Consider the following 25,564-nt stretch of genomic DNA (forward strand, 5'->3'; position numbering starts at 1 on the left):
AAACCTGTACAAATATAACTTCTTAAAACTTTTAAAAAGGGATTCCACTGGAAATGCTCCAATAATTACTCAATTATGGATTTTGGCCTTTGAGTTCTTCTTCATTTTTAATATGTGTTTAATATTCCAATTATATTCATCTTAGTGGACTTTTAATTGCTCACCCCAATGCTGTCTTCTAAGAAATATTTAACCCACATGAGACTTTTAAGGAAAGGTTAAAGATGCAATTTTATAATCACAGGAAGAATAAAAACAAAGGTATTATGTGGGAACAGAAAGGCTGAAGATAGCAAATACCTAATGAGGATTCAGAATTCAAATGGACTTACAATGAAGAAATTTTATCATTGAATCCTAACAGGTAAGATAGAATGGATATAGAAAATTTCAAAAAACTGTACCCTAAGGTTAATGACACAGAGTGACCAAACTCAAGATAAGCAATCCTCAAGGGTTAAATATGTCGTAACTGCTATACTCACTGTTGAAAGGCTGGAAGGTAAGGCAAACACGTGGACTGGACGGCCAACACAGAAGACAATTATTTCTGGCCTTCCGTTCTGTGCAGAATTTGGCTCGAAGTGCAAAGGAAGAGAAGGCCGGCTCCTATTCTCATGGGATTTTTTGGTTAAGTAACTCCCCCCAATCTTTCCAGCCAGAAGTGACTTAAAAAAGACCAAAGGGCAATAAAAACAACTTTTATAAATTAGATTAGAGCCTGAAATAACATCTGAAGTTTGGTAAAACCATACACAAGATAGAAGTAAAAGTGAAAAGAAAATTCAAATAATGAACATAAAATGCGGGAGAGGGGAAAGACTGAAGACATATATAGATATAGACATATATTAAAATATATTTTAAAAGTCTAGATAAACAGATGAAAACTGAAAGAAGTTTTTAAAAAGTAAAATTATTTCTTTGTTTTAAATGGCCTTTAAAAATGCCCAGCTCTCCTGGATGATGTATGGAAGTGCTGAATCACTATACTGTACACCTGAAACTAATATTACACTGTATGTTAACTAACTGGAATTTAAATATTTCTAAAAAATAAAAACGGCAAGCTCTACAGATCAGTAGTAAATAGAAACTCAGTGAGGTAGTTTTCCTATTCAGTTCAGCACTGGTCTATCCTTGGGAGTAGACTATGGTCAGAATTATTTTCTACAGAGTGAAGCAGATTTAGAAAAACACAGGATGATTAAAAGCACTGTCTCTAAACCTGAACATGATGCCACGAGGTAGCCAGGAAACACTATAAACTCAATGTTCAATTAGCATCAGGAAGCTGAAAGATGTAATTCCATACTTAATCTTATTTCCATTGAATCTAATTTTCATTGGTGACCCTACATAAATAAAAGTATTTTTGACTATAAATAATTACCTGAAATTATTTTTTAAAAATATACTTATGCTATTTAAAACCTGTATTCTAAAAATTGAAACAAAGTAACAGGCTAGAAAAGAAGTGGTTGGTTTTTCCCCCCCACTTTGGCCTTTTTTTTGGGGGGGGGGCTTCTAACATCTCCGGTAGCATAATGTGCAGCAGTATTAGGAGATTAGGAGCCCACTTTCAAAGTTTATACTGAACAAGGCCAAAAATTACATTCTGGTTAATATGGAACTATACTTCAAAGGCACATTTTAAGAATGTCAAAAAAGATTATGGGTTGATGAGGAACATTTGAAGGAAAAAGCATGAATTCCATCTGGGGGGATTTACTGGACAAATAAAATCTTAGCCATCATCTCAGCTTCCAGTTCTCCTCTGCTCAGTGACAATCACTCCAGGTCCTATCCATTTTAATCCTCCATCAATTTACATAACTCTGCTCTCTCCAGCTTAGTTCAGGTCCCTAACATCCTTCCTTCCAGAGGGCAGGGTATCAATAGCCACAACAAACCTCAAATGGATGAAATCCATCCACCTGATGGGGTTTTGGAATATAGGTGAGATTGGGTGGGGCGAGGTCCAGAACCAACGACCAAGAAGGAATTCTTGAGGCGTCTTTGGTGCAAAATGGTGGTTTATTAAAGCACGGGGACAGGACCCGTGGGCAGAAAGAGCTGCTGCCCCGGGTTGTGAGGGGTGGCTGATTATATACCATGGGGTTGGGGGACGTAAGGAAAAAGGGAGGTTCCCAAAGAACTTTCATATGCTAAAGAGGACCTACAAGGTCCGGAGGCCTTGCCGCTGTCAAGTTAAGGTTGTTTTCCTCTCTAGCAAGGCATTAACATGAAGATAGTTGGGAACTTCCTGGAAGAATGTCACACATGTCCCACCCAGGAAGGTGGGGGGGGTTGCAGGGTGTCAGCTTATGCTTTGTCTTCAGCTTGCCTTCTGTTCCCTCATCACATCGAAAAGATACATAAAAAAATCATTTTTTAAATAAAAAGAAAGCCGACGTAGTGCTAAGAATATTAGGCACCAGCAGCATTTTGTACCAGTAGAGTGCGAGTGGAAACATCCTGCGAGTGGTTTGCTAAGAAGACACCGAGTCACGAACAATCTCGCCCAAGGAGAGGGTGAAGGGCCACCGCGCCGGGAGGGGAAGGGCTGACCACTGGCTATTTGGCGCAGCCCACCCACCCTCTCTGGGCTTGTTCCCGGTCCATTTCCTGCTTCACCGGCTTCTGTAAAGCCCTTAAATGGCTCTCTATGGCCCAAACCCATTGCTTATTTTGACTTTAAAAACAAACTTACAACAGAACGTTTCAAACGTGTTCTAGTGAAAGTGGAGAGAACAGTGTAGCAAACCTTATCAGCCACAGCAACTGTCACAGGAAATCTTTTTCATCATTCCCCCCCACCCTGGATTTTTTTGAAGCAATCCCGGATATCTCTTCATCTCATCCGTACATATTTCAGTCTGCCTCTTTAAGATAAAGGTTCTCCTCAAAACAAACCAACAAAACACCTTACTGCCATTGTTACCGCTAAACAAAATTACCATAATTTCCATAATAATAAATACCAGTCAGGTGACCTTTCTCCAGTTATCTTATTTTTTTCTCCAGACCGTTCTCAGAGGGTGTTGCCTCTTTCTGACATTTGACATTGCTTGCAAGGACCTTTAATAACCTGGCCTCTGCCTTTCTTCACAAGTTCAGTTTTTGAGATGAGTTTTTTTCCTTTCTCTAAAGCCTGTGCTTCTAGTGACATTTACTTAACTTCTGTTCCCTGCATGTGATATCCCCCTCAAATCAGGTCTTTACATATAGTATATTTTTTCTAGCTGCCTAAACCTCCTCTCACCCCTACCCCCTTGCTTACATACCTGCCTCGCATGGACCAGGTCTCAGAGCTTCAATGTCATTTCGTCCAAGAAACCTTTCCTGCTACAATTCCTGAACCCAGAAATGAACTGTCAAAGACAACACTCCTGGCCCAGTGAGGTTACAAAGCCCAGTCACCCCTCTCCCCAAGTCCCCAATTTTTTTTCCAGTTTTTAAAATTTTATTAATTTGATGGGGGCAGGGGGAGAGAGAGCACAAGTAGGGGGAGCAGCAGAGGGAGAGGGAGATGCAGGCTCCCACTGAGCAGGGAGCCTGACGTGGGACTGGACCCCAGGACCCCTAGATCATGGCCTGAGCTGAAGGCAGACTTTAACCCACTGAGCCACCCAGGCGGCATCCCGCCAAGTCCCAATTTAAAAACAAATGCCAATTTATAACTTCTGGCTTGTTAGAAATTAACCTTCCCCCTGGGGTCCTTTGTGTCCAACGTTTTCACTGTATGCCTACCATCCTTCACATAAGCCTTCTGACCTATGTATTCATGCACAATTATTATGCAAACCTCTGATAAATGGTGTCCTATAGATGCAAATCAGATTTTAGTTCAAAGTTTGTCAAAGGTAAGAAAATCTGCAACATTTTAATTAAACATTCTGTTTAATAATCGTAAAGCCTTTCAAATGTGAATTACATATTTAGCAAATATGTGGGTATAATAAAGACAGGGACCAAAGTGCTAGTGGAAGAAGACCCTAACTCCGAAGAGAAGGCTCTGGAATCCTGCCTGTTACAGGAGGTGAAAACTGCTCCACTTTATTCTGAAAGTGGTACCAACTCCTGAAAACAAAAATACCCTTCTCAAAGACAGGACTGTTCTTCAGCAGATAACTGCCTACGTAAACAGACTTTCTCTGCAGAGATTTTCACCAAAGTGCAAGCAGAAAACTGTATTTGATTATTGACTGTTAAAGAGTTTTCTAGAAAAGGTTGGTTGACCACTTTGGGCAGTTTTTCTTCCCTAGGGAAATAATGATCATGCATAATGACTAGGTAAAAGTGAACATTTCTCTAGGGCCTTAGCAAATCTTATTTATCTTATCTTTTTGGCATTATATTATTTTAAGAAAGCTTTTTTTGGGAAAAGTCTTACAAGTATATACTTTTAACAACGTTATCAACATTACGATCATGCAAAGCTAGCTGGGATTGACCACTATTATGCTCGATGCTCTCTGCCAATAAAATTAATTAATTAATATTTTAGCTAACACTAGGTTGGAATATTTAAGTGTTTTAAATTTTTTGAACTTGTATCCCGTTAATGATTTAGATTGACAGGACCTAGACTTATGAATAAGGGCTGTGGCTAACTATTATATTTACTATCGCCCAAACGCTATTCTAAAGGCTTTACTCATCGTATTTAATCTACACCACAACTATGAGACAGATATTGTTATTACCCATATTTTACAAATGAGCACAGAGAAGTGAAGTGAATTGCCCAAAGTTCCCAGCTACTAAGTAGTGAAGCCAGCACCTGGTACTTTGGTGGTTCTAATTCAGTATGTCATTTTGCCACTTTTTGAGGGAAAAAAAAATCTACAAGTGAGCACATAGCTTCGGATGCATTCTTGGGGCAAACTAAAGGGAATGTGACGCGCCCCCTCCCGCGCACTGCATCTGAAGAGCCAACCTCCGAGCTCAGGAGACTCTCCTAGGCAGATCTCCCGTGCTGCTGATTCCTGACATACAGTGAGAATGTTCCAGAGTCAACACGGAAGACCTGACATTTCCTTTATGTCTGTGACTCCCAGGCTGGGTCAACCTGCCTCCCCCAACTTTTCCATTTATATTCTCTTTCCAACACAGGGGACAGAAATGCTCCAGCAAAGTAGAGCCAGCCCGGGTTTAGTTTGTTGTGCTGTGGACATGCTTGGGAACGAGGGAAGGGCCATACCTATCATCTGTGCTGTGAACCGTACCGAGGAGAAGAAGTACGTTCCAGGGCAATCTTGGGGAGACTATGCAGATGTGTCTCCAGGCCCCCATCTTAACTAAAGGAGCTCTGCTTTTCTTTCTGTTTTGGACGGGTTACCCAAAACATCCTCTGAAATCTGGGTTCCGTGGCTAAAAGTTTAGAAAGTAACTAACGGTGACATACATGCCCAGGCCCCGGATCAGAGAGACCAGAAGGCTCATCTCTGTATTCGGCCACGAATAAGCCATGACTAATCCTGCGTACACCATTTATGAACCTTGGGTTTTGGTTTCATTTAATACAAACCCATTATTTTATTTCTAAGACCCTTTGCCATATTTAAAAAATACATCATCCTATAAAAAGAGAGTAGAGATGCATTAGTGATCTCAACAAAGACAGCTAAAAAAGGCAAACAAAAAATCCTGTTTCTCACATTGAGAAGGAGGGTAAGGTGACATTGCTCAAGAATGAACTAACCATCCATGCTCTAGGTATTTCCTCTTAGAGGTCAGAACCCCCATGAGATTCCTCGTATGGGTGAGAAAGTGGTTCTGTCAAAGATATAACAATGTGTGGTACTTTAATTTAGCTTGATGTAGATCATTTATGGGTAACAGGTCCATAGGGGCTTATTAAGATCACAAATGACAGAAGTTTATTCAGCAACCACTGCCCCTACGTGTCCTTGAACCTACATGGTAATATCTTGGAAATCTAAAACCACCACTTGATAAGAAGTAAAATTTCGTTGGTCCTCAGATCCTTTGGCCTTACCTCTCCCTCTCTCACATTTTCAAATAAGGGACTATGTCACATGATTAGCCATTGGCATAGGAAGATAAAAAACATGATTTATCTTGTATCTTTGTTTCTTACGGTTAGAAATCACATTTGTCAAAATATGCCACATGAAGAGGGAAATAAATTCATGGAAGAAACATCCATGAGGTTCTATTCACTATTCAGCTGTCTAAATGGAGTGGGAAGACCCTGGGGGGCGGGCGGCTGACACAGAACCCTTTCTGTACCAGGACTGAAGCCAATTAAGTAAGAGGTTAACAAAGTGCTGCTGAGCTCAGTCTAGTTAGAGGGTAAATAAGACATTAAAACTCAAGAAAATAATTTCATAAGGTTGACGTGAAAGGTCACATCACATAGAACAGTGATGGTTAAATTAGATGCCAGGTAAACAACAAAAAATATCGGGTGAGCTCAGAGGCCAATACCGAAAGATAGAGAAGAATCCAGTATTATGCTTTACTATACTAATTGACCACTAAATAGATGCAGATCCAAAATTAAGAAATAATGTAATACAAGTTAGTATAAACTATTTTTAAAGTAGTGTTTTAAAAAGGACTTCTCTGAAATACTTAAAATTGAAAAGTAAAAATATCCCAAATAACTTGAAATTGTGTAACTTGATTTAAAGAGCATAACTGTCTATTAGCATTAATGTTTAAAGTCAGGCAATATATGATGTCAAAAAAGATTAGACTTCACTGGTAATGGATCAACAATCCTAGATTTACCTTTTTTTTTTTCTGGGTAGCAGACTATTCCAGTTTTAACCTCGGACATCACACACACACATACAAACACACACCAACATTCATACACACAGACTCATACAGACAGAAACACAAGCATGCACACACACAGTCAAATAACTCTGGAAAAGCAGAGCATCAAGTATTAAAGCTTTGTTCATTAAAATAACAAATTTCCTCCCTTAAATTTTTAGAATAAACAGTTAAGTGAACTCCATCAAAGTTTATCTGAACCATTTGAAGCATTATTTATGGCTTCTCCTGTTTTTGAAATAAGTTCTACACATTCAGTAATCTTTTAGGAAGGATTAATACAGTTTTCCATCAAGTAACAAAGATTTCTGACGGAAGACTGAAAATCTAAATTAATAGAAAGACTCTGGGCTCTTTATAAAGCCAAGCTTAAAAGCATTTCCCCAAATCAACATTCTACGCTCAAAGTTACTCAAGGCGTTAAGACTGCATGTAAAACAGGGATTCAACTTTCAATGCTAAGTTCACTGAGCACTACTGTGGCTTTAAGAAAAGTCAGAAATTTTAGAGTAAAATAAGCTTTTCCCTTACATTTCATAGAGATCCAAAAGTTTACCTGAAGTCACCAGGCTGTTATTTTGGTAATACATTCTCATAGCAGCTGAGTAAAAGGGTGTCAGTTACTGAGATTGTGGCACTAACCTGGGCTTCCGAATTATTTTATTTATTTACTTTTCTAAGTAAGTTTACTTGAACGAATGTTAGCTTTTCAGATAACCCTGAGAGCCACTCCTCTAATCCCTTCCTTCCTGTTGATTTTATAGCAGATTCTTCCTTGGGAAACACTCCCACCCAACAGAACCAGGGAGACTGTCCCTCCGAGTCCAGGGAGAAGAGAGGTTCCTCATCTCCCAGCACCGCTCAGTCACCACAGAACAGGGCACACCATCCAGGCACGCCGTCCCACCAGCCCAAAGGGCAGCGACAGACTCTCAACACAGTCCAGTAACGTTCCGTTTTTCCTTCAAGAAATAACTTCAAGGGAAGTTCGAACTCCTAAGAGATCGAATCAGGATTAATGCTATGGCTTCCCCCCTTTACCTAAGCTCCTCCCATGTCTTTAGTCCAGCTCTGGAGGGTGTGCCGGGTGCAGCCTGCGTGGGCTCTCTCTTCTGCTGGGCCGGGCGGTGCAAGGGCAGTCCATGTCTGACCTGGGTCAACGCTGCTGGCTGCCAGCCAAGGGCCTGGCTTCTAGAGCCACTGGAGGGACCGTGAAAGAATGTGTCAGCTCACACACTCAAAGACAGCCGATCTCTCTCACCTCCGAAGAGCCTCAGGTGCCTTTCCTTTTCCGAAGGAGTCGATAATGTAGCTTCCTAATCAGGACTTCCATATGTGCTACGAAGCCCCCCAGATTTCACCTGACTTAGGATGCTTTACTTAGTGTGACTGCATTCTTTATTATAATGTATCTTATTTAAGAAGGGGGCTGTAGCATGAGGTATAAGAAATAGTAAAGCAGAAACTTGCATGTTGCTTCAGAACATTATAGACGCCTCAGAGGCCCACAAGCAACCTCTGTGATTATATCCCCATCCCTCTACATGAAATTCTAATGTAGTTTTGCAATCTATATATAACTTTGAAAAGTACATAATGCTGAAAACTCTAGGAGAAGTTTCCTAAGGATGCTATAATTATAATTTCTATTAACGGCAGTTCTCAAAATGATAAAAGAATCAAGGAAACCTTAAAAGTTCTCCTCGTTCCCCTTCATTCCTTCCCTATTCTGCCCCTACCCCTTGGGGAGTTGTCTGGAGGGCAGGAAGCATGGTAATACTCCCCAGAGCTTATAATAGACATTGGTGCTCCCCAAATATTAACATGTTAATACGCCCAACCACTTTGTGGGGGAGGCACCATGATCACCTCCCTCTGAGGCATGGGGACGTGAAACCTAGAAACTGTGCAAGTGGGCAGAGGCTATGAACCCAGGCCAGCCAGTTGCAGCACTCATGCTCTTGGCCACTACGCTATGTTGTGATTCTCCGAGATCTTGGTCTATTTTTCAATTAGGAATGGGCTGTTTTTTCCCCGAAGAGACATGGATTTCCTTCCTCATGAATCCTTCTGGGTGGAGAGTCCACCTTTCCCTTCCCCACGCTTCCTCCCCACTTACCCTGCAGGTAACAGTGTTCACCCTGTGAGGTGACTTCCTTTCAAATATTAGCCAGCCCCACCTTCTAACAGTTACCTGCCCTGGTGCTTTCAGTGCCTCCGTGAAAGTTTATCCCACTCCCCTGTGACTTATGAGAGGGACATTTCCTGGAAATCTTGTGGATGGACATGTCACTGTGATGAGGTGTTCAGAGTGTCTGAATCACTCCTGTTGCCTGGCAACCTGTTTGTGTTTGGCCGGAGGCAGGTGACTCAGACACAGGTACACCCAGACACAGGGCAGATATGTACTCGGCACGACCGCCGAGTTCATGTGTAACTTGGACACTGTTCTTTCACGTGTGCTGTTAGCAGGGGCGCCGTCAATCCTTTCCAGTCAGGGAATTCAAAACGCAGGACGCTGTGCGGGGCATCAACAAATCCCTTATCGCAGAAATACAGGCTACGTTATTTTCCCTGCCGAGTTCTGAAGAAAAACTTTAAGACCAAAGTAATTACAAAATTCTTACATATGGAAGTGAACTGAAATTATCGGCTGGCATGGAAGTTACTTTCCATCCCTCTGAGAATTAGTTCATGAATTCCGTGAATATAACATATTCCTAAACAGCACTGAGTCACTTGTTTTGACCTCATACTTAAGAATTTTTTTCAGGCAAACAGGGTTGACTCATTTGGCCACACTCGCAGCCAGAAAACCTTTTACACATATACACATACCTGGTATTTTACCTGAAAGAACTGATGACCAAATATAAGAGGCTTCAGAATAGAAGGGATTCACTCTCCAATACCCACATGAATAGAGAGATGTCAGAGTGGGCCTGAGGTCACCTCACTGGTTTCTGTCTTCAAATTTAAGTTAGCATGTGTGCCTACGTCACTCCAGAAGCCAACACATTCTAGAATAAAGCACCATGGACTTTATTTCCCCTAATATTTTAGGGACCCACCATTGTTTCCTACTGATGTCTGTTTTTTAAATATTCAAAGGAGAAAAAGTGGTTTTGAAACAAACATACACACATACCAGAGAGTGGGTTTTTTTTGCCCTTCTTTTCAGACACGCCTGCTCAAGACATAGAAAGTAAGACCCAAGAATGTACCTAAATGGTACCTCTAATCTTGGTGGGAAAGTCTTGAATCCTAAATTTATTTAATGCTTATGGACTGAAGGAACAAACATAGTTTAGGAAGTTGTTTTTTTTCTTCCCTGCGTCAAATAATATTCATCCTAACAGATGGGTTCCAGTATGCCTATTATCTATAAGTACTATTAAAAGTCTAATACACAATATAAATTTTACTTTGTTCTTGACAGCTGTAAAAGGGGTATGTAAGTATACTTAGCAAAGATTTTCATCTTAAACATATGTTAAAACTTAATTTTCTCCAACTTTTTTTTGAAAGGCATATTTTATGGGAAAAAAAAAATATTTCCATGTCTAAAAACTTCTTGAAGTCAGCCAGCTAAACTCCACAGCTGACTTAAGAAAAAGGTGTTCTCGTTATCTAGAATTGGCTGACTGGTTACAATTACCCCTGGCAAGCAATTCTCCAAAGTATTTGTAAGTCCTTAACCATGCCTGAAGTAGGTTCTCCTAATTTGGGGTTCATAGTTGATAAGTGAACCGGTGGAGTGCTATAACATGTTTGGGCTTGTACATATAACGGGATAGTAAGCTCTGTTCCTCGGTTTCCCAAAACAGAGTTATTTTTGGGAATGAAGCTGCCAGCAGAAAGCTTAGGATTTAAGTTCATAAATTTGTTGCTGACCATCTGCTTCATGCAAGTTTCAATCACAGAAGAACATTCGTTGTGGTCAGGAGAACAAAACAGGCCTTTGTCCCTGTCCCCGCAGAGCCTGTGGTCTAGTTGGAGAAACAAATAACTATAATACAAGGAGATAAATGTTTGGAGAATTAAAACCAAGACTCTAGGAACACACTGCAAAGGCACACCCCGTAGTTTGGGAAGGTCAGGTAAGGTTTCCTAGGGGAGAGGGCCTCTTTAAGTCAGATCTGAAAAGTGAAAGAGTCAGGCAGTGGGGTGGGGTTATTTAAGACAGAGAAATAGTATGCGCAGAGGCCCTACGCAACAAAGGAGAATGTGGTCTGTATAAACGAGAACAGAAGGAAGGTCAGCTTGGCTGAAGTGGAGAGGCAGGCTCTTAAAGAACCTGATAAGGCCCTTTTATGATATTTGGATTTTGCCCCCAGGATAATGGGATCAGGGAGTGACACGGATCAGTTTTGTATTTTGTTATGATCCCACTTAGGATTCCTGACTCTGAGAAACTAAGGAAATGAGCGTGTCTTACACTCAGCAGAAAACGATCAGGTCACCCCTGTCCTCAAGGGTAAATGTACAAGGTTCTTCATGTAATCAATTTCCTGTAGCACCAGTGAGATGTTACCATGTGACCCAGGAGAGCAGAGCGGCTAAGCGCTCAGCCTGTGAAGACAGATGACTGAAATTCAAACTCTCTCAGTTCTACCCAACACTTAACTTTGGGCAAGTCCCGAAACCCTCTACATCTCAAAGTGGACTTGAAAGTAGTTACCTCCTAAGACTGCCCTGCAAACAAAGCTCCTTGTGAACCAGTAAGAACACAGCTGCCGTAATGCCCTCAGTCTCGTCATTATCATCACGGAGGCCAGTCAACCACGCACAGGCATTACCGACCACTGCTTTAGACTACACTCGATATTTTTAAATCATATAATCACTTTTCTTTAGAAGCCATCTAATTTCTATAGGAAAAGTAGCTTACAGAAATAAGTCTTTGCGTTTAACACTTAGCAGTTTTCCATTTGAATATTTTAACACTGAAACTGGGATGCTAAGAAAATACAATTTTTTTAAAATAAGCTTTATTTCAATCTTGGGGCCTTATGCCCTATTCGGACAAAGATCTGCTATCCTAAGTGAAGTTTCTAGGACTATTTGCAGATAAGCTTCCGAATCAGAGCATAGTTAGAAGTCAGACTGCCTAACTAAACTTCTAGGGCCATGAGTGTAAGGGAATTTGAATAAATCCAATTATCTAATAATCAGATTATAGAAAATTCAAACGAGAAATATTTAAGCCTAAATAGAGACATGGAGAGGACCAAAGGACCAGTTGTGGATTCACCATCAAACGTAAAACCCCCCACTATCCACAGCCTTCTTGCTGCCTTTATTTGTTAGATGTAAATGTTAACTCACTGTCCAGAAATCTGAGGAACTACACATTTTACAACAGAACACAGACTACAAGTCAAGATATAATGCCAAAGGTTAATTAACTGCATTCTAAAAAATATTTGTGTCACTCACCACTAATACTTCAGACAGACAGGATATTAAAATCTTTGCAGAGCTGATTGAGTCGGGGTCCAAGACCACTCCCAGTTCAATGATTCACGAGGACTCACAGGACCCTGCCTATAGCCGTATTCATGGCTATGATTTGTTACAGCAAGAGGATACAAATCAGCAAAGAAAAAAAAGGCCCCCCATGGGATAAAATGCAGAGGCAATCAGGAGCAAATGTCCAAGAGTCCTGTCCCAGGAGAATCACACAGGTTGTGCTTAATTTCCTAGCACTGAGTTGTGACAGTACCTGTGAAATACTGTCTACCAGGGAAGCTCATTAGTGACCCAGCGTCTAGGGTGTCTTTCGGGCTGGTCACACAGAAACCTGCCGTTGGGCATGTACCCAAACCCCATACTCCTGGAATGCAAGCAGGTATTCAACAGAAACTGTCTTGTTGGTACAGTTTAGGCACCGTGAGCCACGCTGATGAGGGAATGGTAGTAACCCTCCCCAAATCGAAGTTCCCAGACACCAGCCAAGGGCCAAGGATGCAAGCAGGCCTTTCAAAGAGAGCAATCACAGGCCTGCTGTGTTAACTCATATTTGTGTACTGTTCTGTTTCAATCAGCAATGTAAGACCAAATTAAGGAGAAAGGTCTTACTTTTAGCAGTTCACTCAGGTACATGAGCCTGAGAAGCACTCTTATCCTACATATTTTCAGTATTTAAAATGTAGCATTTTTAATGTGGACAACCATGGTCTTGAATTACATAAAAGAAAATTAAAGATGGTCTTTTGTACAACAAAAGAAAAGCTGACTTCTACTCCTGTTTACTTTTCTGAGCATCCTCTTTTATAAAATACCACCGAAAATTCCAAACAAACAGTGTTCCTAAACTGAAACTACTCTCAGAAACCATTTAGCCTACCAGATTAGCGATAAAATTCAGACCCCAATAACAGCTACCCTCATAAGCTTCTAGCAGGGCTGGAAATAAGAAAATATCCCTCTGGGAGGCAATCTGATAAGATACCTTATCAAAATTATACATATGCCTTATGACCTGCAATTCTGCTCTGCAAATGTATACATGTAATAATTGTGTATATGCAGAATAACGCATGTACAAAGTTATTTATTGCGGCATTGTTTAAGAGCAAAGGACTGGCCACAACCCAAATGTCCATCAATAGGTCACTATTTAAATTGTGGTACATCCATACAATGGACTACTCTGTAACTGCTGAGGAAAAAAAAGAATGAGGAAGCTCTCTTAGTGCTGATTTGTTAAACCCTTCTACGTATATTCAGAGAAAAACATACATTGCACAGAAGTACATTTACCTTATGAAAACAGCACATATGAATACAAATCGTGTACAGAGAAACTCTGGAAGGATGCATCAGACACTGATAACAGGCTGGGAGAGGGCAGTGGAGGCAGAATTTGGGCATGATCTGTGAACCTAAAAAAATATATTAAAAGGACACACTTGACAAGTGATACGTCTTTCTTTTCAAAGTCCAGGTTATATCAAGCTGGCACCTTTTTGCATGTGTGGATCATTTTACAAGGCTTCTGTAATTTCTGTGGTGGTTAAATGAGAGCATAAGATCGCTTTATCTTGTTTCCAGATTGGGTTTCCACCCTCTTCCTTTCTGAGGAGCCTGCCTGTCAGCTTGAAGGGGGTTTCCCCAGGACACCTGACAGTCAATAAAGTTCTCTGTGCCTCCCTTTGCCCATTTGCCTGCTGAGGAAATTTGGGAACTTCTTAAAAGCTCCATTTCTGAAAGCAGGGATTTTGTTTTGTTCACTGCCTTATTCGCAACACTGAACAGAGTGCCTGGCACACAGAAATTGCTCAGTAAGTATTTGTTGAATAAATGAGTTCTTTTCTTCATCCAGCTTCAATGGAACAGACACTACCAGACAAAGAGGGAGATATCATTGGGGTCAAATATTCAGAAATAGCTGTCATTCCTAGTATTTGCTCTATATAGGCATTCTAATCTGAGCAACATTCCTAGAATTATTTTGAATCTTACAGAAGACAAACAAATAAGCCTATAGAATGCTGTGCTGAACAATGGCTCTTAAATATTCATAAAATTTTTATTTTTAATTAACTTGGGATTACAAGACCCTGGAGTACATCTTAGGACTTAAGTCTTTTTAGGCAAACACCACATTAATTAGTAATGATAAAAAAGAATGGCTGTTAGAAGAGTCAAATGAGCCCCCAGTCATAAGGTGCCCATAAGCTGTATAGAAGAGAAAATATTTTGCATTAAAAATGTAACTGCTGGGGCACGTGGGTGGCAAGGTCAGGTAAGCCTCAGACTCTTGGTGTTGGCTCAGGTTGTGATCTCAGGATCCTGAGATTGAGCCCCACATGGGGCTCCACACTCAGCGCGGGTCTGCTTAAGTTTCTATCACCCTCAGTCCCTCCCCCACACACGCACGCACTCTCTCTCTCTCTCTCTCTCTCAAATAAGTGAATAAATCTTTTTAAAAAAATGTAACTGCTCTTTTTATTTAAGAATAACATTATCCTTCAAATTAGTCTAGAAAGTGAAAGGAATTGCACAATGTCCATCCTAAAAGAGAAAACTTCCTCCTCAGTGGGCACAGAATGGGTATAACCACCATATCTTTTAAACCTTGGTTTAAATAACCATAAAAACCAAATCACTTTGCTAGTAATAATCTCAGTAATGTGGCCAAATAGGTGCCCAGCTGACAAATGTTTCTTTGAAGATTTTTCATGCCACAAACTTTTCTGAAGGCATGGGTGAGGCAGCTCCTGAGGACCCCGTCTTTTGGCAGTAATGCAGAACGGTTAGGAAATCCTGGTGTTGCCTCTAGTTCTCTTACTGTCATTTAAGATAAAAATCCAATGAATGAGGCAACATCCACTCACCTGGATCAGCATGAAACCTAAGACTCTCCCAAGGAAATTCTCAGTTGAAGCATTAATGGAATGTCTTAACTGGAAAGGGAATATAGCAGAGAAGTTGCAGGACAACTGCTAGGTAACCATCCTTCAGCTGATGCAAATCGCACTCAGGACCTAGCAGCAGGAAGCACTGAACCTACTCCGTGCAGATGGGAGCACGCTGAACCCCACCTTGGTTCTAGTCCCAGTCAACACCCCCGTTTTGTAGCAGACCCTTTCTGCCAAAGGTAGTATGGGGCCGGGGATGAGAGCTCTAAAAGACGGAGAGAGTGAGAGGTCCAATAAGAAAGATGCTTTGTTGTTACATGTTTTGTTGGTTTCCTGGGGACAGAGGTGAAATGAAGAGCTAATACTGTCCTCCTGGAAGCGTCACCAGAAAAACACGGACTCTACCAGGTACTGGCATTTGAGGAGGAGAAAAGCAACCCGTCCGTTCATTTCACTGACCTTTACTTACTGTGTGCCAGACCCTGTTCAGAGGTGGGAGCAGTGAAGGCGGGCAGATTCCCATCCCTCACAATGCTCACATTCTAATGTGCAAACAAGTAGATAAACAAGAGACTGCGAGAAATGCCACCGAGAGCAGTCAGTCCGAATCAGAGCAAGGCCGTGGGGCTCTGCTGCAGCGAGTGGTCAGAGATGCTGAGCGGATGCTACTTAGGACGATAATGGGGGGGGGGGCAGCCAGGGAAGAAGAGCGCTCCAGGCTAAAGGAGCAGCTGGTTCAAAAGGCCTGAGGCAGGGAGGGGCAAGGCAGGTTTGAAGAATGGGAGGGGAGCACTGCTGAAGATTGTGATCAGAGGAGTAGTGAGTGAAGTGCAGGTGGGGGAAGGGGCGCTAAGGGCTCTGCAGGCCAGGTGGATGAACTGCCCACACATGGCGCAGAGTTAAATGTCTGGGAAGCCCAGGCTGCTATGAGGCGTCTACTCTGTCACTTCCTAAGACAATGCTGGAAGATTCTCCTTGAAATATGGACAGCCGCTACAAACTTTTAATGGATTTTTTAGAAGACTTTAACTGTTTATAACCTGGTATTAATGATAGTAATAATATATTCAGCTTATAGGTTTTTTTCAGTTACATAGCTAACATGGTGCCTTTCATCTGGTCAAACTCAGAATGTGTCCCCTTGTCAAAAAGAATGGGTAACAGGGGGGTGGATGGTAGAAGGCAAATTGATGCTTACTACATCAAAAACTCTCTGTACACATCCTAATGTCATGTCATGGTAAGAAAGGACCCATTTAAAAAAAAAGTCACGGAAGGTCACGATTTATTTTAATTTGAAATATATGTACCATGCATAACTTCATAAAGGAATAAAGTAAATGATATAACATACGAAATAAAATGCTACTCTAAGAAGAGTAATGTCGAATCAGAGCCAGGTAAATCCAGGCCAGGGGTTCTTGGTCACAAGCTACAGTGGAAGAGGGAGGGGTCCCACCTGTGACTGAAGATTGTCCCACCTGCTTCGGGTAGGGAATCACTGCTAAGGCAGCCCAGCTGGGAGGTGGGGGTGGTTTATGAACAAGGGCTCTGAAACCTAACTCCACACTCGGCACCTGTGTGATCCTTAGCCTCTCTGTGCCTCAGTTTCCTCATCTATAAATGGGAATAACAATAGTACAAACTCCGTGGGGTCTTTAAGAGGGCTGAAGAGATTAATATTTACAATAAGTTCAGAAATAGCACCTGGCATATTGTGCACTATTAAGTAACTAAAACAGAGACAGACAAGCGGTAACAGAATGTATTAAGTCTCACAATGTGACAAAAAGTGGCACTGAGCCGGCTGCATAGTTAGCTCGTTTCCTTCATACGAGGTAAAGCAAAAGAAGAAACAACATTTCCTAAGCTCAGAGAGAGAAAGTGTATGTATCTCCATTCCAGTAATTTGAGAGAAAGAGCAGTGGGGAACCATGTTTTATTCCCCAAGGGACACTTAGCTCAAGCAATACGCTCGCAGCGGGTCTGTCTATACACAGGAGGCAGGCCATCATATGACATCGTCCGGTGGTTTTTCAGGGTGTCCCTCAATACATTCCGAAGCATAACTCTCTAGAGTTTCCTTGGTAGGAAGCCAAGGCAACAGGATACAAATAAGCAGCTGTGATGGTCTGGCTCATTTCAGGGATACAACTGCCCCAGATATTCCTCCTGTCCTTGCATTTCCTTCAGCCATGCTTCTGGTAAGAGCCGAGGAGGAGACAGCTCCAGATTTGTAAAACAAATTCTCCAACATCAGGAGATGGACAAAATGCAGCCACATAAAAAAACCTAAGTAACCTGATGCATTGAAAGTGACTTTCCCCAGAAGCATCTGTTTTTACGTCTAATGGACTTCAGAGTCGTTGTCTGGCAAAGAGCAGCCATAATCATCTCGGGGGATTAAACAATTTAAAAGAATATTCCTTTTGTCATAGTCATCTTGCGCTCTACCTGGCAGTAAAACGTGGAGATTCTCCAAAAGACAAAAGCCGCCGTGGTTAAGATGCATTTTATTGGTAAGTTGGAATGTAGAATAGAAGTTGGAAAAAGATGAATTTTTATTTTCTTAGAGCGCAAACCTTAGCTAGTAAAGGACCTTTGTTGCTCCCGACATTCCCGTCCTGTACACAGAAGACGCGGTACCGCTGAACTTCCATGGCTATTCCACAAATCCTACGAAGCAGATGTTGTCTCCGTGATGAGTCAACCTTCTTCATTCCAGCAGGCCAGGTATGTTGTTCTCAAGGCTATTTATGGTTTTTTCTTCAGTGTTAATCTTCAAATCGTTCATCAACTATAGCAGTGTATTTTCACGTTAATACTTGTGAGGTATTGTTAAGCCACCAAAGAAAGCAGAAATAGATGAATTTGTGTGCAGTTCACAGGCAGGGGAGAGCAAGGGACAGCATGTATTAACTAGTTCCTAGGCATACTTGGACAGGCATCATTCCTTAGAGAAGGCTTTCTTCATTCCTCCAGACTGCATGAGCCCTTCCCCTCCATCACCAACGCCACATTACCCTCTTTCTCCATCTTAACAGTTTGGTAAGTATGATTATGCAGTCAATTGTTACTAAAGACTTACTTGCCTCTTTTCTGTAAACTCCATGAGGGAAGGGACCATATGTGTCAGGTTTTCTGCTGTCTCCCTGGCACACAAGTCAATGGGTATTTGTTCACAGCCTAACTCCCTCTTTATAAGACACCAGCTGTATCCCTAAAGAGTCCCATGCAAGCTCCCTGCAAGTCAGACAAGGAAGTCACTGAAGTAAGCCTATAAAGGATGGAGGGGAGGGAAAGCATTGTAATATTATAAAACTGCCAAATTCAACGCCTGGAGTATTTTCCGAAGCAGAGTCCTTGGATGTACACAGGGCAGACATGAATGAGAGTGGGAAGGAGGAAAGAAGGGCTAGGAATGACCCACCAATTTAGATGGGGACTTTAAGAGTAAAATTATGTTATGAGAACTCAAGTACTGTTCTAATTATAGGCTCTTAAATTTAAAATATCTTGAAAGGTCACTCTGTACTTCCCTCTGCCTAATACAGACTGCATTCAAAATATCCCAGAAATAGGAGTCAAAATTTTTTTTTTTTTAAAGATTTTATTTATTCGACAGAGATAGAGACAGCCAGCGAGAGAGGGAACACAAGCAGGGGGAGTGGGAGAGGAAGAAGCAGGCTCATAGCAGAAGAGCCTGATGTGGGGCTCGATCCCATAACGCCGGGATCACGCCCTGAGCCGAAGGCAGACGCTTAACCGCTGTGCCACCCAGGCGCCCCAGGAGTCAAAATTTTTTAAGGCTAGAGAGTAAGGTTGAACAACAGATTAAAAAATCCTGTGTCTTGGGGCGCCTGGGTGGCTCAGTCATTAAGCTTCTGCCTTCGGCTCAGGGCGTGATCCCGGCATTCCGGGATCCAGCCCCGCATCAGGCTCCTCCTCTATGAGCCTGCTTCTTCCTCTCCCACTCCCCCTGCTTGTGTTCCCTCTCTCGCTGGCTGTCTCTATCTTTGTCGAATAAATAAATAAAATCTTAAAAAAAAATAGAAATTCAATGGAAGTGCCCCCTAATACATATCCAGTTAAAAAAAAAAAAAGAAAGCCCTGTGTCTTGCAACCTTGCTTTCTACAGTTTTTCTGTGAGGTCTTCCACACATCTGGTCCACAAATCTGGCAATCTAGTCCTTTCCTTCATGACACAAAGGTATTACTGCTCTATCCAAACTCCTAAACAACTTAGAGTGAAAGTCGTAAGAAATGACAGTGAAACTTAAATAATTAACTTTACAAAATGCTTTCTGATCTTCTACAACAAAAGAAAATAACCCTTTTGTACTTTAATACTGAAAGTGAGAAAGTGTTTAATCTTACTGGTAAGCAAAGAAACCCAAGTCAAAGTGAGATGTTATGCTTTCGCATGTTAAATTGGCTAAAAACCAAACCAAATCACCAAGCTCCTCTCCAGGACTAATGTAAAAAAAAAATCTCTTATATTTTTACAAACAACCTAAGAATGTGAACAAAGATTCGGTTCTGAGCCTCTAACATTGTTGACGATAGTAAAAAGCTGGAAATAACTAAGTATCCAACAATACAGATTGCTTAGCTACACTGTGGCGGATGGACACAATCGAATACTGAAATACCGCCTTACCGTGCTTAGAGGTTCATGATACATTCTAGAGTACAAAACAGTAATGTGTATGACTCTATTTATCCTGTAAAGTGGCATGTGTAAACACATGCTGGAAAGATAATGCAAAATAGTAGCAGGTGATGGATTTATATGTGACTTAAGCTTTCCTTCTGATCCAGGTTTAAATGTTTCTAAAATAAACACGAGTTGTTGTCATAATTAAAAAGTTAGAAAAGATGAGGCTAAAATCCCAACACAAATTTCTAAATATCAGTTACCATATTAACAGTCTCTAAAAAACATTTCTCATAAGGACAAAGTCTGTTTAATATCATTATGTACTAAGGATAAAAATAATAAACCCTATTTTTCATTTTGGTCACTGTCTGTGGTAACCAAATAAAAATACTCTGTCTTGGAAACTTAAAAGTTTTCTTTTTAGTAAGCTGGCCATTTGTGGTAATGTACCACCAAGTAGCAAAGAGGTCAGCCTCTCTGCTTAAATATGGCATAATTACACAGTTCATCAAATGTACATGTGTACCATGATTACTCTGGCTCAAATAAAATCTTGTCTTTTAAAATAAAAATGAAGCTAGAAGTAAAAATGCAATGAGACCTGAATAAATATGAACTAAGATGGAAACAAAATTTGGGAGGGGGTTGTTCTTAGTAAGAGGCTGCCAGAGAGAGTTCAGCTCTGGGCAGGGAGACAGTACCTTTGTTGGAGGCAGAGTCGCTCCTCAGGACACACGTAAGTGTTATGATCCAAACCACCGACGTCCTACGGCAGCCTATACACAGCCGAGGAACTTCACAGAATGAGCGCACACGTGGCACCGGAGTCTTTACCCGGCACTAAACTGGGTGATCCCTCCATCTCTCACTCAGGAATCTCCTCCAGATTCCCTGCCATTCAAGTCTCTTGGATCTGGGACCATTTCCTCCAGTTTTTATGTTTCTCTCCCCTCTTTTGCTGTTTTGGCTCTTAAGATTTCTAGGAGATGGTTCACTCTAGCTTCCTCGCTAGTTATCAGCAGTTTGCTTCTCGTGTGAGAAACTTGGGTTTAAAAATGAATAACTTGTACTTCCTTCAACTGGTTTATAGTTGACCTGGTTTACCTTGTGCATCATTACCCATCTCTCGGTCTCATGCAACAGGCTTCCAATGTTCCTTCCAAACAATGCCAGGGCAAACGACAGACTGGCATATTTACGTAATCCTTATTTCACACAGCCAACATCTTTTAAGGTCTTCTTTTATTTTGATACAGAGAGAGAGCACGCATGTAAGACCAGGGAGAGAGGGAGAGAGAGAATCTCAAGCAGACTCTGGGCTGAGCGCAGAGCCTGAGGCGGGGCTCCATCCCAGGACCCTGAGATCATGACCTGAGCTGAAATCAAGAGTTGGACACTTCAGGACACTTCACCGACTGAGCCACCCAGATGCCCCAAGGTTTTAAGTATTAGATGGAGGACGATGTTCAGAGAACAAAGGAGAGTCAAGAAAGTAAAGTCTCGTGACTCCGCAGAGTTATCTGGTGTCCAAACAGAACCAAAGTACCAGGGGTAACTGGAAAAGAGGAAGAAGGAAGAAGGAAGTGAAATGAGGGGCTGGCTCACAGAACTTTTTGTAACTGAATCTTGAGCAAGATAAAGGAAGATGAAGCAAAGCGCCCCGAGATCTGGGATGATGAACACATTCTGGGGGTAGGGGCCAGGGCTGAGCATCTCGGTGTAAACCGGAAGTCCCGAGGGTGGAAGCGGAGGCACCTCCCAGGCTCTAACGAGCTGCCGCAAAATGGGATGGCGATGCTGACCAAATAAATAAGTCAGCCACACGCTTTTACCTGGAGCTTCTAAGCCGCGTACAGTCAGAAGTTACACCTCAGGCACAGAAAGTAAAAGCTTAAGGAGTAAACATTAGGAATGACATCATTAGTGACCATGCTTCTCTCTCTTGTTTTCAGAGTACTATCTATGGGCTTGGACACCTTGGATGCCACCTTGACCTCAGAATATGCCACCTTCAAGAGAAGCATGGGGTTCAGCATATAGAAAAAGAACTCCAGATTCACCTGCCCCCACCTCCCTAAAGTGTCAAAAGCTTGCTACAGGGAAAAGTAAAGAATAATTCTTAACTTACCCTTGCAGAAAGGTTTACAGATAGTATATAATCCCAGTTTCCCATCACATCTCAAAACAAACAAAATGTGTAAGAGAAGTGCACACACGAGTACTCTCTCCAGTCAGGATATACCCATTCACTTTTCATGGTACTTTGGTTAAACTGTAAGAGTGTCTTAGTGGGTGAGCTACTGTAATTGTCAGCAGTAGGAAATATGATGAAAATAAGCAGCAAAGGGGCTTCCCAGGGGAAACATCATGGGCAACGAATATTTCACTACAATTAGGAGACCTGGCTTTAATCTGGATTCTGATATTGCTCATTGTAATCTTTAAAAAGTGACTTTAACAGGTCCAGCAGGCAGAAAATCAGTAAGGACATAGTTTAACCCAACAATAAAAATCAATCAACTGTGGGACGCCTGGGTGGCTCAGTTGGTTAAGCGTCTGACTCTTGATTTCGGCTCAGATTATGATCTCAGGGTCGTGAGATAGAACCCCACATCCTCCTTAAGATTCTCTCTCTCGGGACACCTGGATGGCTCAGTCAGTTAAGCATCTGCGTCAGCTCAGGTCGTGATCCCAGGGTCCTGGGATTGAGTCCCACATAGGGCTCCCTGCTCAGTGAGGAGTCTGCTTCTCCCTCTGCCTGCCACTCCCCCTGCTTGTGCTCTCTCTCTTTGACAAAGAAATAAATAAAATCTTAAAAAAAAAAAAAGATTCTCTCTCTCCCTTTGCTCCCCTCCTCCTGCTCACACAAGTGCATGCATGTGTGCGCTCTCTCGCTCTCTCTCGCTCTCTCTCTCTCTCTCAAAAGATAAAGAAACTCAATCAACTGGATCAACTGACATACGTAAAGGACTTCATCTACATGAAGTTCACATGAACATTCTCACTGATAGACCATATTCCAGGCCATAAAACACACCTTAAATAAGACAGAAATTAAACAGTGTCTCCCTTCTCAGACCACAGTGGAATTCAACTAGAAATCAATAATAAGGAGCTGGAAAATCCCAAAATAGTTGGGAGATTAAACAACACACTTTCTAACACATGGGTCAATGAAGAAATTAAGAGAAATTTTAAAACATTTTGAACTAAATCAAAATAAAATCACTACTTACCAAAATTTGTGGGACACAGCAAAAGCAGTACTTAGAGGGAAATCTATAGTAGCAAATGCATATATTAGAAAAGAAGATATAAATCAATAAGCCAAGCTTATACCTTAAGAAACTAGCAAAAGAAGAGCAAATTAAATCCAAAGTAAAAGAAAATAATAAAAATTACAGCATAAATCAATGTAATTGAAAAGAAATTAATAGAGAAAAATCAATGGAACCATTCCTGATAAAAAGATCACTAAACTTAGTAAGTCTCTAGGCAGGCTAAGAAAAAAAGGGACAACATAAATCATTAATATCAGAAGTAAAAGAGAGGACATCACTACAGATTTTAAAGGGATAATAATGCAATACTATGAACAATTCTATGCCCCCAAATTTGATACCCTAGGTGAACTGGACCAATTACTTGAAAGATACAATCTAAGAAAACTCACACAAGAAACCGACCATCTGAATAGGACTGTATCTATTAAAGAAATTGAATCAATAACACTCCAAAATATAAAACACCTGGCCCAGATGGCATCATGGGTAAATTCTACAAGCATTTAAGGAAGAAACTATACCAATTCTCTACAATCTCTTTTGGAAGACAGAAGCAAAGTGAATACTTCCCAACTCACTCTATGAGGCCAGCATTACTATAACACCAAAACCAGACAAAAACATTAAAAAAGAAAACTACAGACCACCAATATCTTTCATCATGAACAAAGATGAAAAAATCCTCAACAAAATATTAGCAAATTTAATCCAACAATGTATACAAACAATTATACACCGTAACTATGATTTATACCAGGGATGCAAAGCTAATTAAGTATTCAAAAATCAATAATGTAATCTGTCACATCAAGGGGCTAAAGAAAAACCACATGACCATATCAATAGATGCAGAAAGAGGGGTGCCTGGGTGGCACAGCAGTTAAGCGTCTGCCTTCAGCTCAGGGCGTGATCCCGGCGTTGTGGGATCGAGCCCCACATCAGGCTCCTCTGCTATGAGCCTGCTTCTTCCTCTCCCACTCCTCCTGCTTGTGTTCCCTCTCTCGCTGGCTGTCTCTATCTCTGTCAAATAAATAAATAAAATCTTTAAAAAAAAAAAGATGCAGAAAGAGTATTTGACAAAATCCAGCATTCATTCCTGATAAAAAAAAAACTCTCAGTTAAGAATAGAGGGAAGCTTCCTTAACCTAATAAAGAATATCTACAAAGGGACGTCTGGGTGGCTCAATTGGTTAAGCATCCAACTCTTGATTTCTGCTCAGGTCATGATCTCAGGGTTGTGAAATTGAGCCCCATGTTGGGCTCTGTGTTCAGTGTGCAGTCAGTCTGGGATTTCTTCTCGCCCTCTCCCTCAGCCCCTTCCCCATTCACACACTCTTCCTCTCTAAAATAAGTCTTAAAAAAAAAAAATCAGTGAGTGCCAGGAGTTAGGGGGGGGAATGAAAAGGTGAAGCACTGGGAATTTTAGGGCAGTTGAACTATTTTTATATGACACTGCAATGGTGGATACATGTCATTACACATTTTTCAAAACCCACAGAATACATAACACAAAGAGTGAACCCTAATGTAAACTATGAATTTTACTTAATAATAATGTACCAATATTGGCTCTTCAATGATAACAAATGTATGACACTGAAGTAAGACATTAATGATAGGGAAAACTGGGGGAGGAAGGGGCCCAGCATGTGGGAACCCTGCAGTTTCTGCTCACTTTTTCTGTAAACCTAAAACTGCTCCAAAAAATAAAACTTATTAATTAAAAAAAAGTGCTTCTCAGATTTACCCCTAAACTCATTCGTATTTAAGACAGTGATAATTTTTGTAAAGTATTTAAAAAATACTCCAAATACTGTGATTTAAGCTGTAAAGCAATACTGCAAAGTTAATGGCAAAAACAGCCCTGGTTATGTCCTTCAAGAACAAAGACAATTTGCTCAAACACAACCGCTGATCTAAATTTGCCATGTAATTCAAAAGTACTTAAGATTTCTAAATGTAGAGAGCGTTCTAAACACTACTTGATGTTGACAAAGCGACCTCTGTGGTCAGGGCAGCACTACATTTTGTGGTAGGACACGTTTAGATCTGTAACTCCATCACTGCCCCCACAGGTTTCCATAGTCCACATACGTATTCATCCCAACCAACACCAAGGCTATGCTCTGTATACCAAATGGCAGGGCACACCTCACCCCTGCTGAAATTAAAGGCCTCATTCAGTGCGGCCTACGCACACAGAGGGAGGTGCTTAGCACAAATCCATAATGTGCCATTTGCAAAACTGTACCCAGATGAAACCACACCTAAGAGAAGACTTGTTTTGCTTCCAAGAGGACATCTAAGACCTCCCTTAAGGACATTCTTGTAGCCAAACACTCACATTCATGGAGCCCCCTACCGGAAGAGTTCCCAAGCTGCATTTGCCTCAAGCAACTTTCTACCTTCCAAGAGTTAAGATGCGGCTGACATGAAGTATA

General features: G+C 41.3%; 1 protein-coding gene and 1 long non-coding RNA gene across 6 annotated transcripts in view; one reads left to right on the forward strand and one right to left on the reverse strand.

The window, feature by feature from the left end:
- The window catches only part of LOC117804384, a 28,416-nt gene extending 6,052 nt beyond the window's left edge, over window positions 1–22,364 (forward strand). The window contains exons 2-4 of one of the 2 annotated variants that reach the window (XR_004628747.1): window positions 5,119–5,243; window positions 17,753–17,912; window positions 21,792–22,364. This is a non-coding gene — a long non-coding RNA (uncharacterized LOC117804384). Of the gene's footprint in view, window positions 1–5,118; window positions 5,244–7,577; window positions 14,597–17,752; window positions 17,913–21,791 lie in introns of those variants that run through there. The other variant, XR_004628746.1, reaches the window with a different exon arrangement.
- SGMS2 (sphingomyelin synthase 2) overlaps window positions 1–25,564 on the reverse strand; it is an 80,064-nt gene that overhangs the window by 35,971 nt on the left and 18,529 nt on the right. The window contains exon 1 of one of the 4 annotated variants that reach the window (XM_034671402.1): window positions 20,541–21,114. The exons of the other annotated variants lie outside the window; for them this stretch is intronic. The gene's annotated coding sequence lies outside the window, so the exon portion shown is untranslated. Of the gene's footprint in view, window positions 1–20,540; window positions 21,115–25,564 lie in introns of those variants that run through there. 4 annotated transcript variants of the gene reach the window in all.

This window comes from Ailuropoda melanoleuca, chromosome 11 (assembly GCF_002007445.2).
Source record: "Ailuropoda melanoleuca isolate Jingjing chromosome 11, ASM200744v2, whole genome shotgun sequence".
In the NCBI taxonomy this organism is placed as follows: domain Eukaryota; kingdom Metazoa; phylum Chordata; class Mammalia; order Carnivora; family Ursidae; genus Ailuropoda; species Ailuropoda melanoleuca.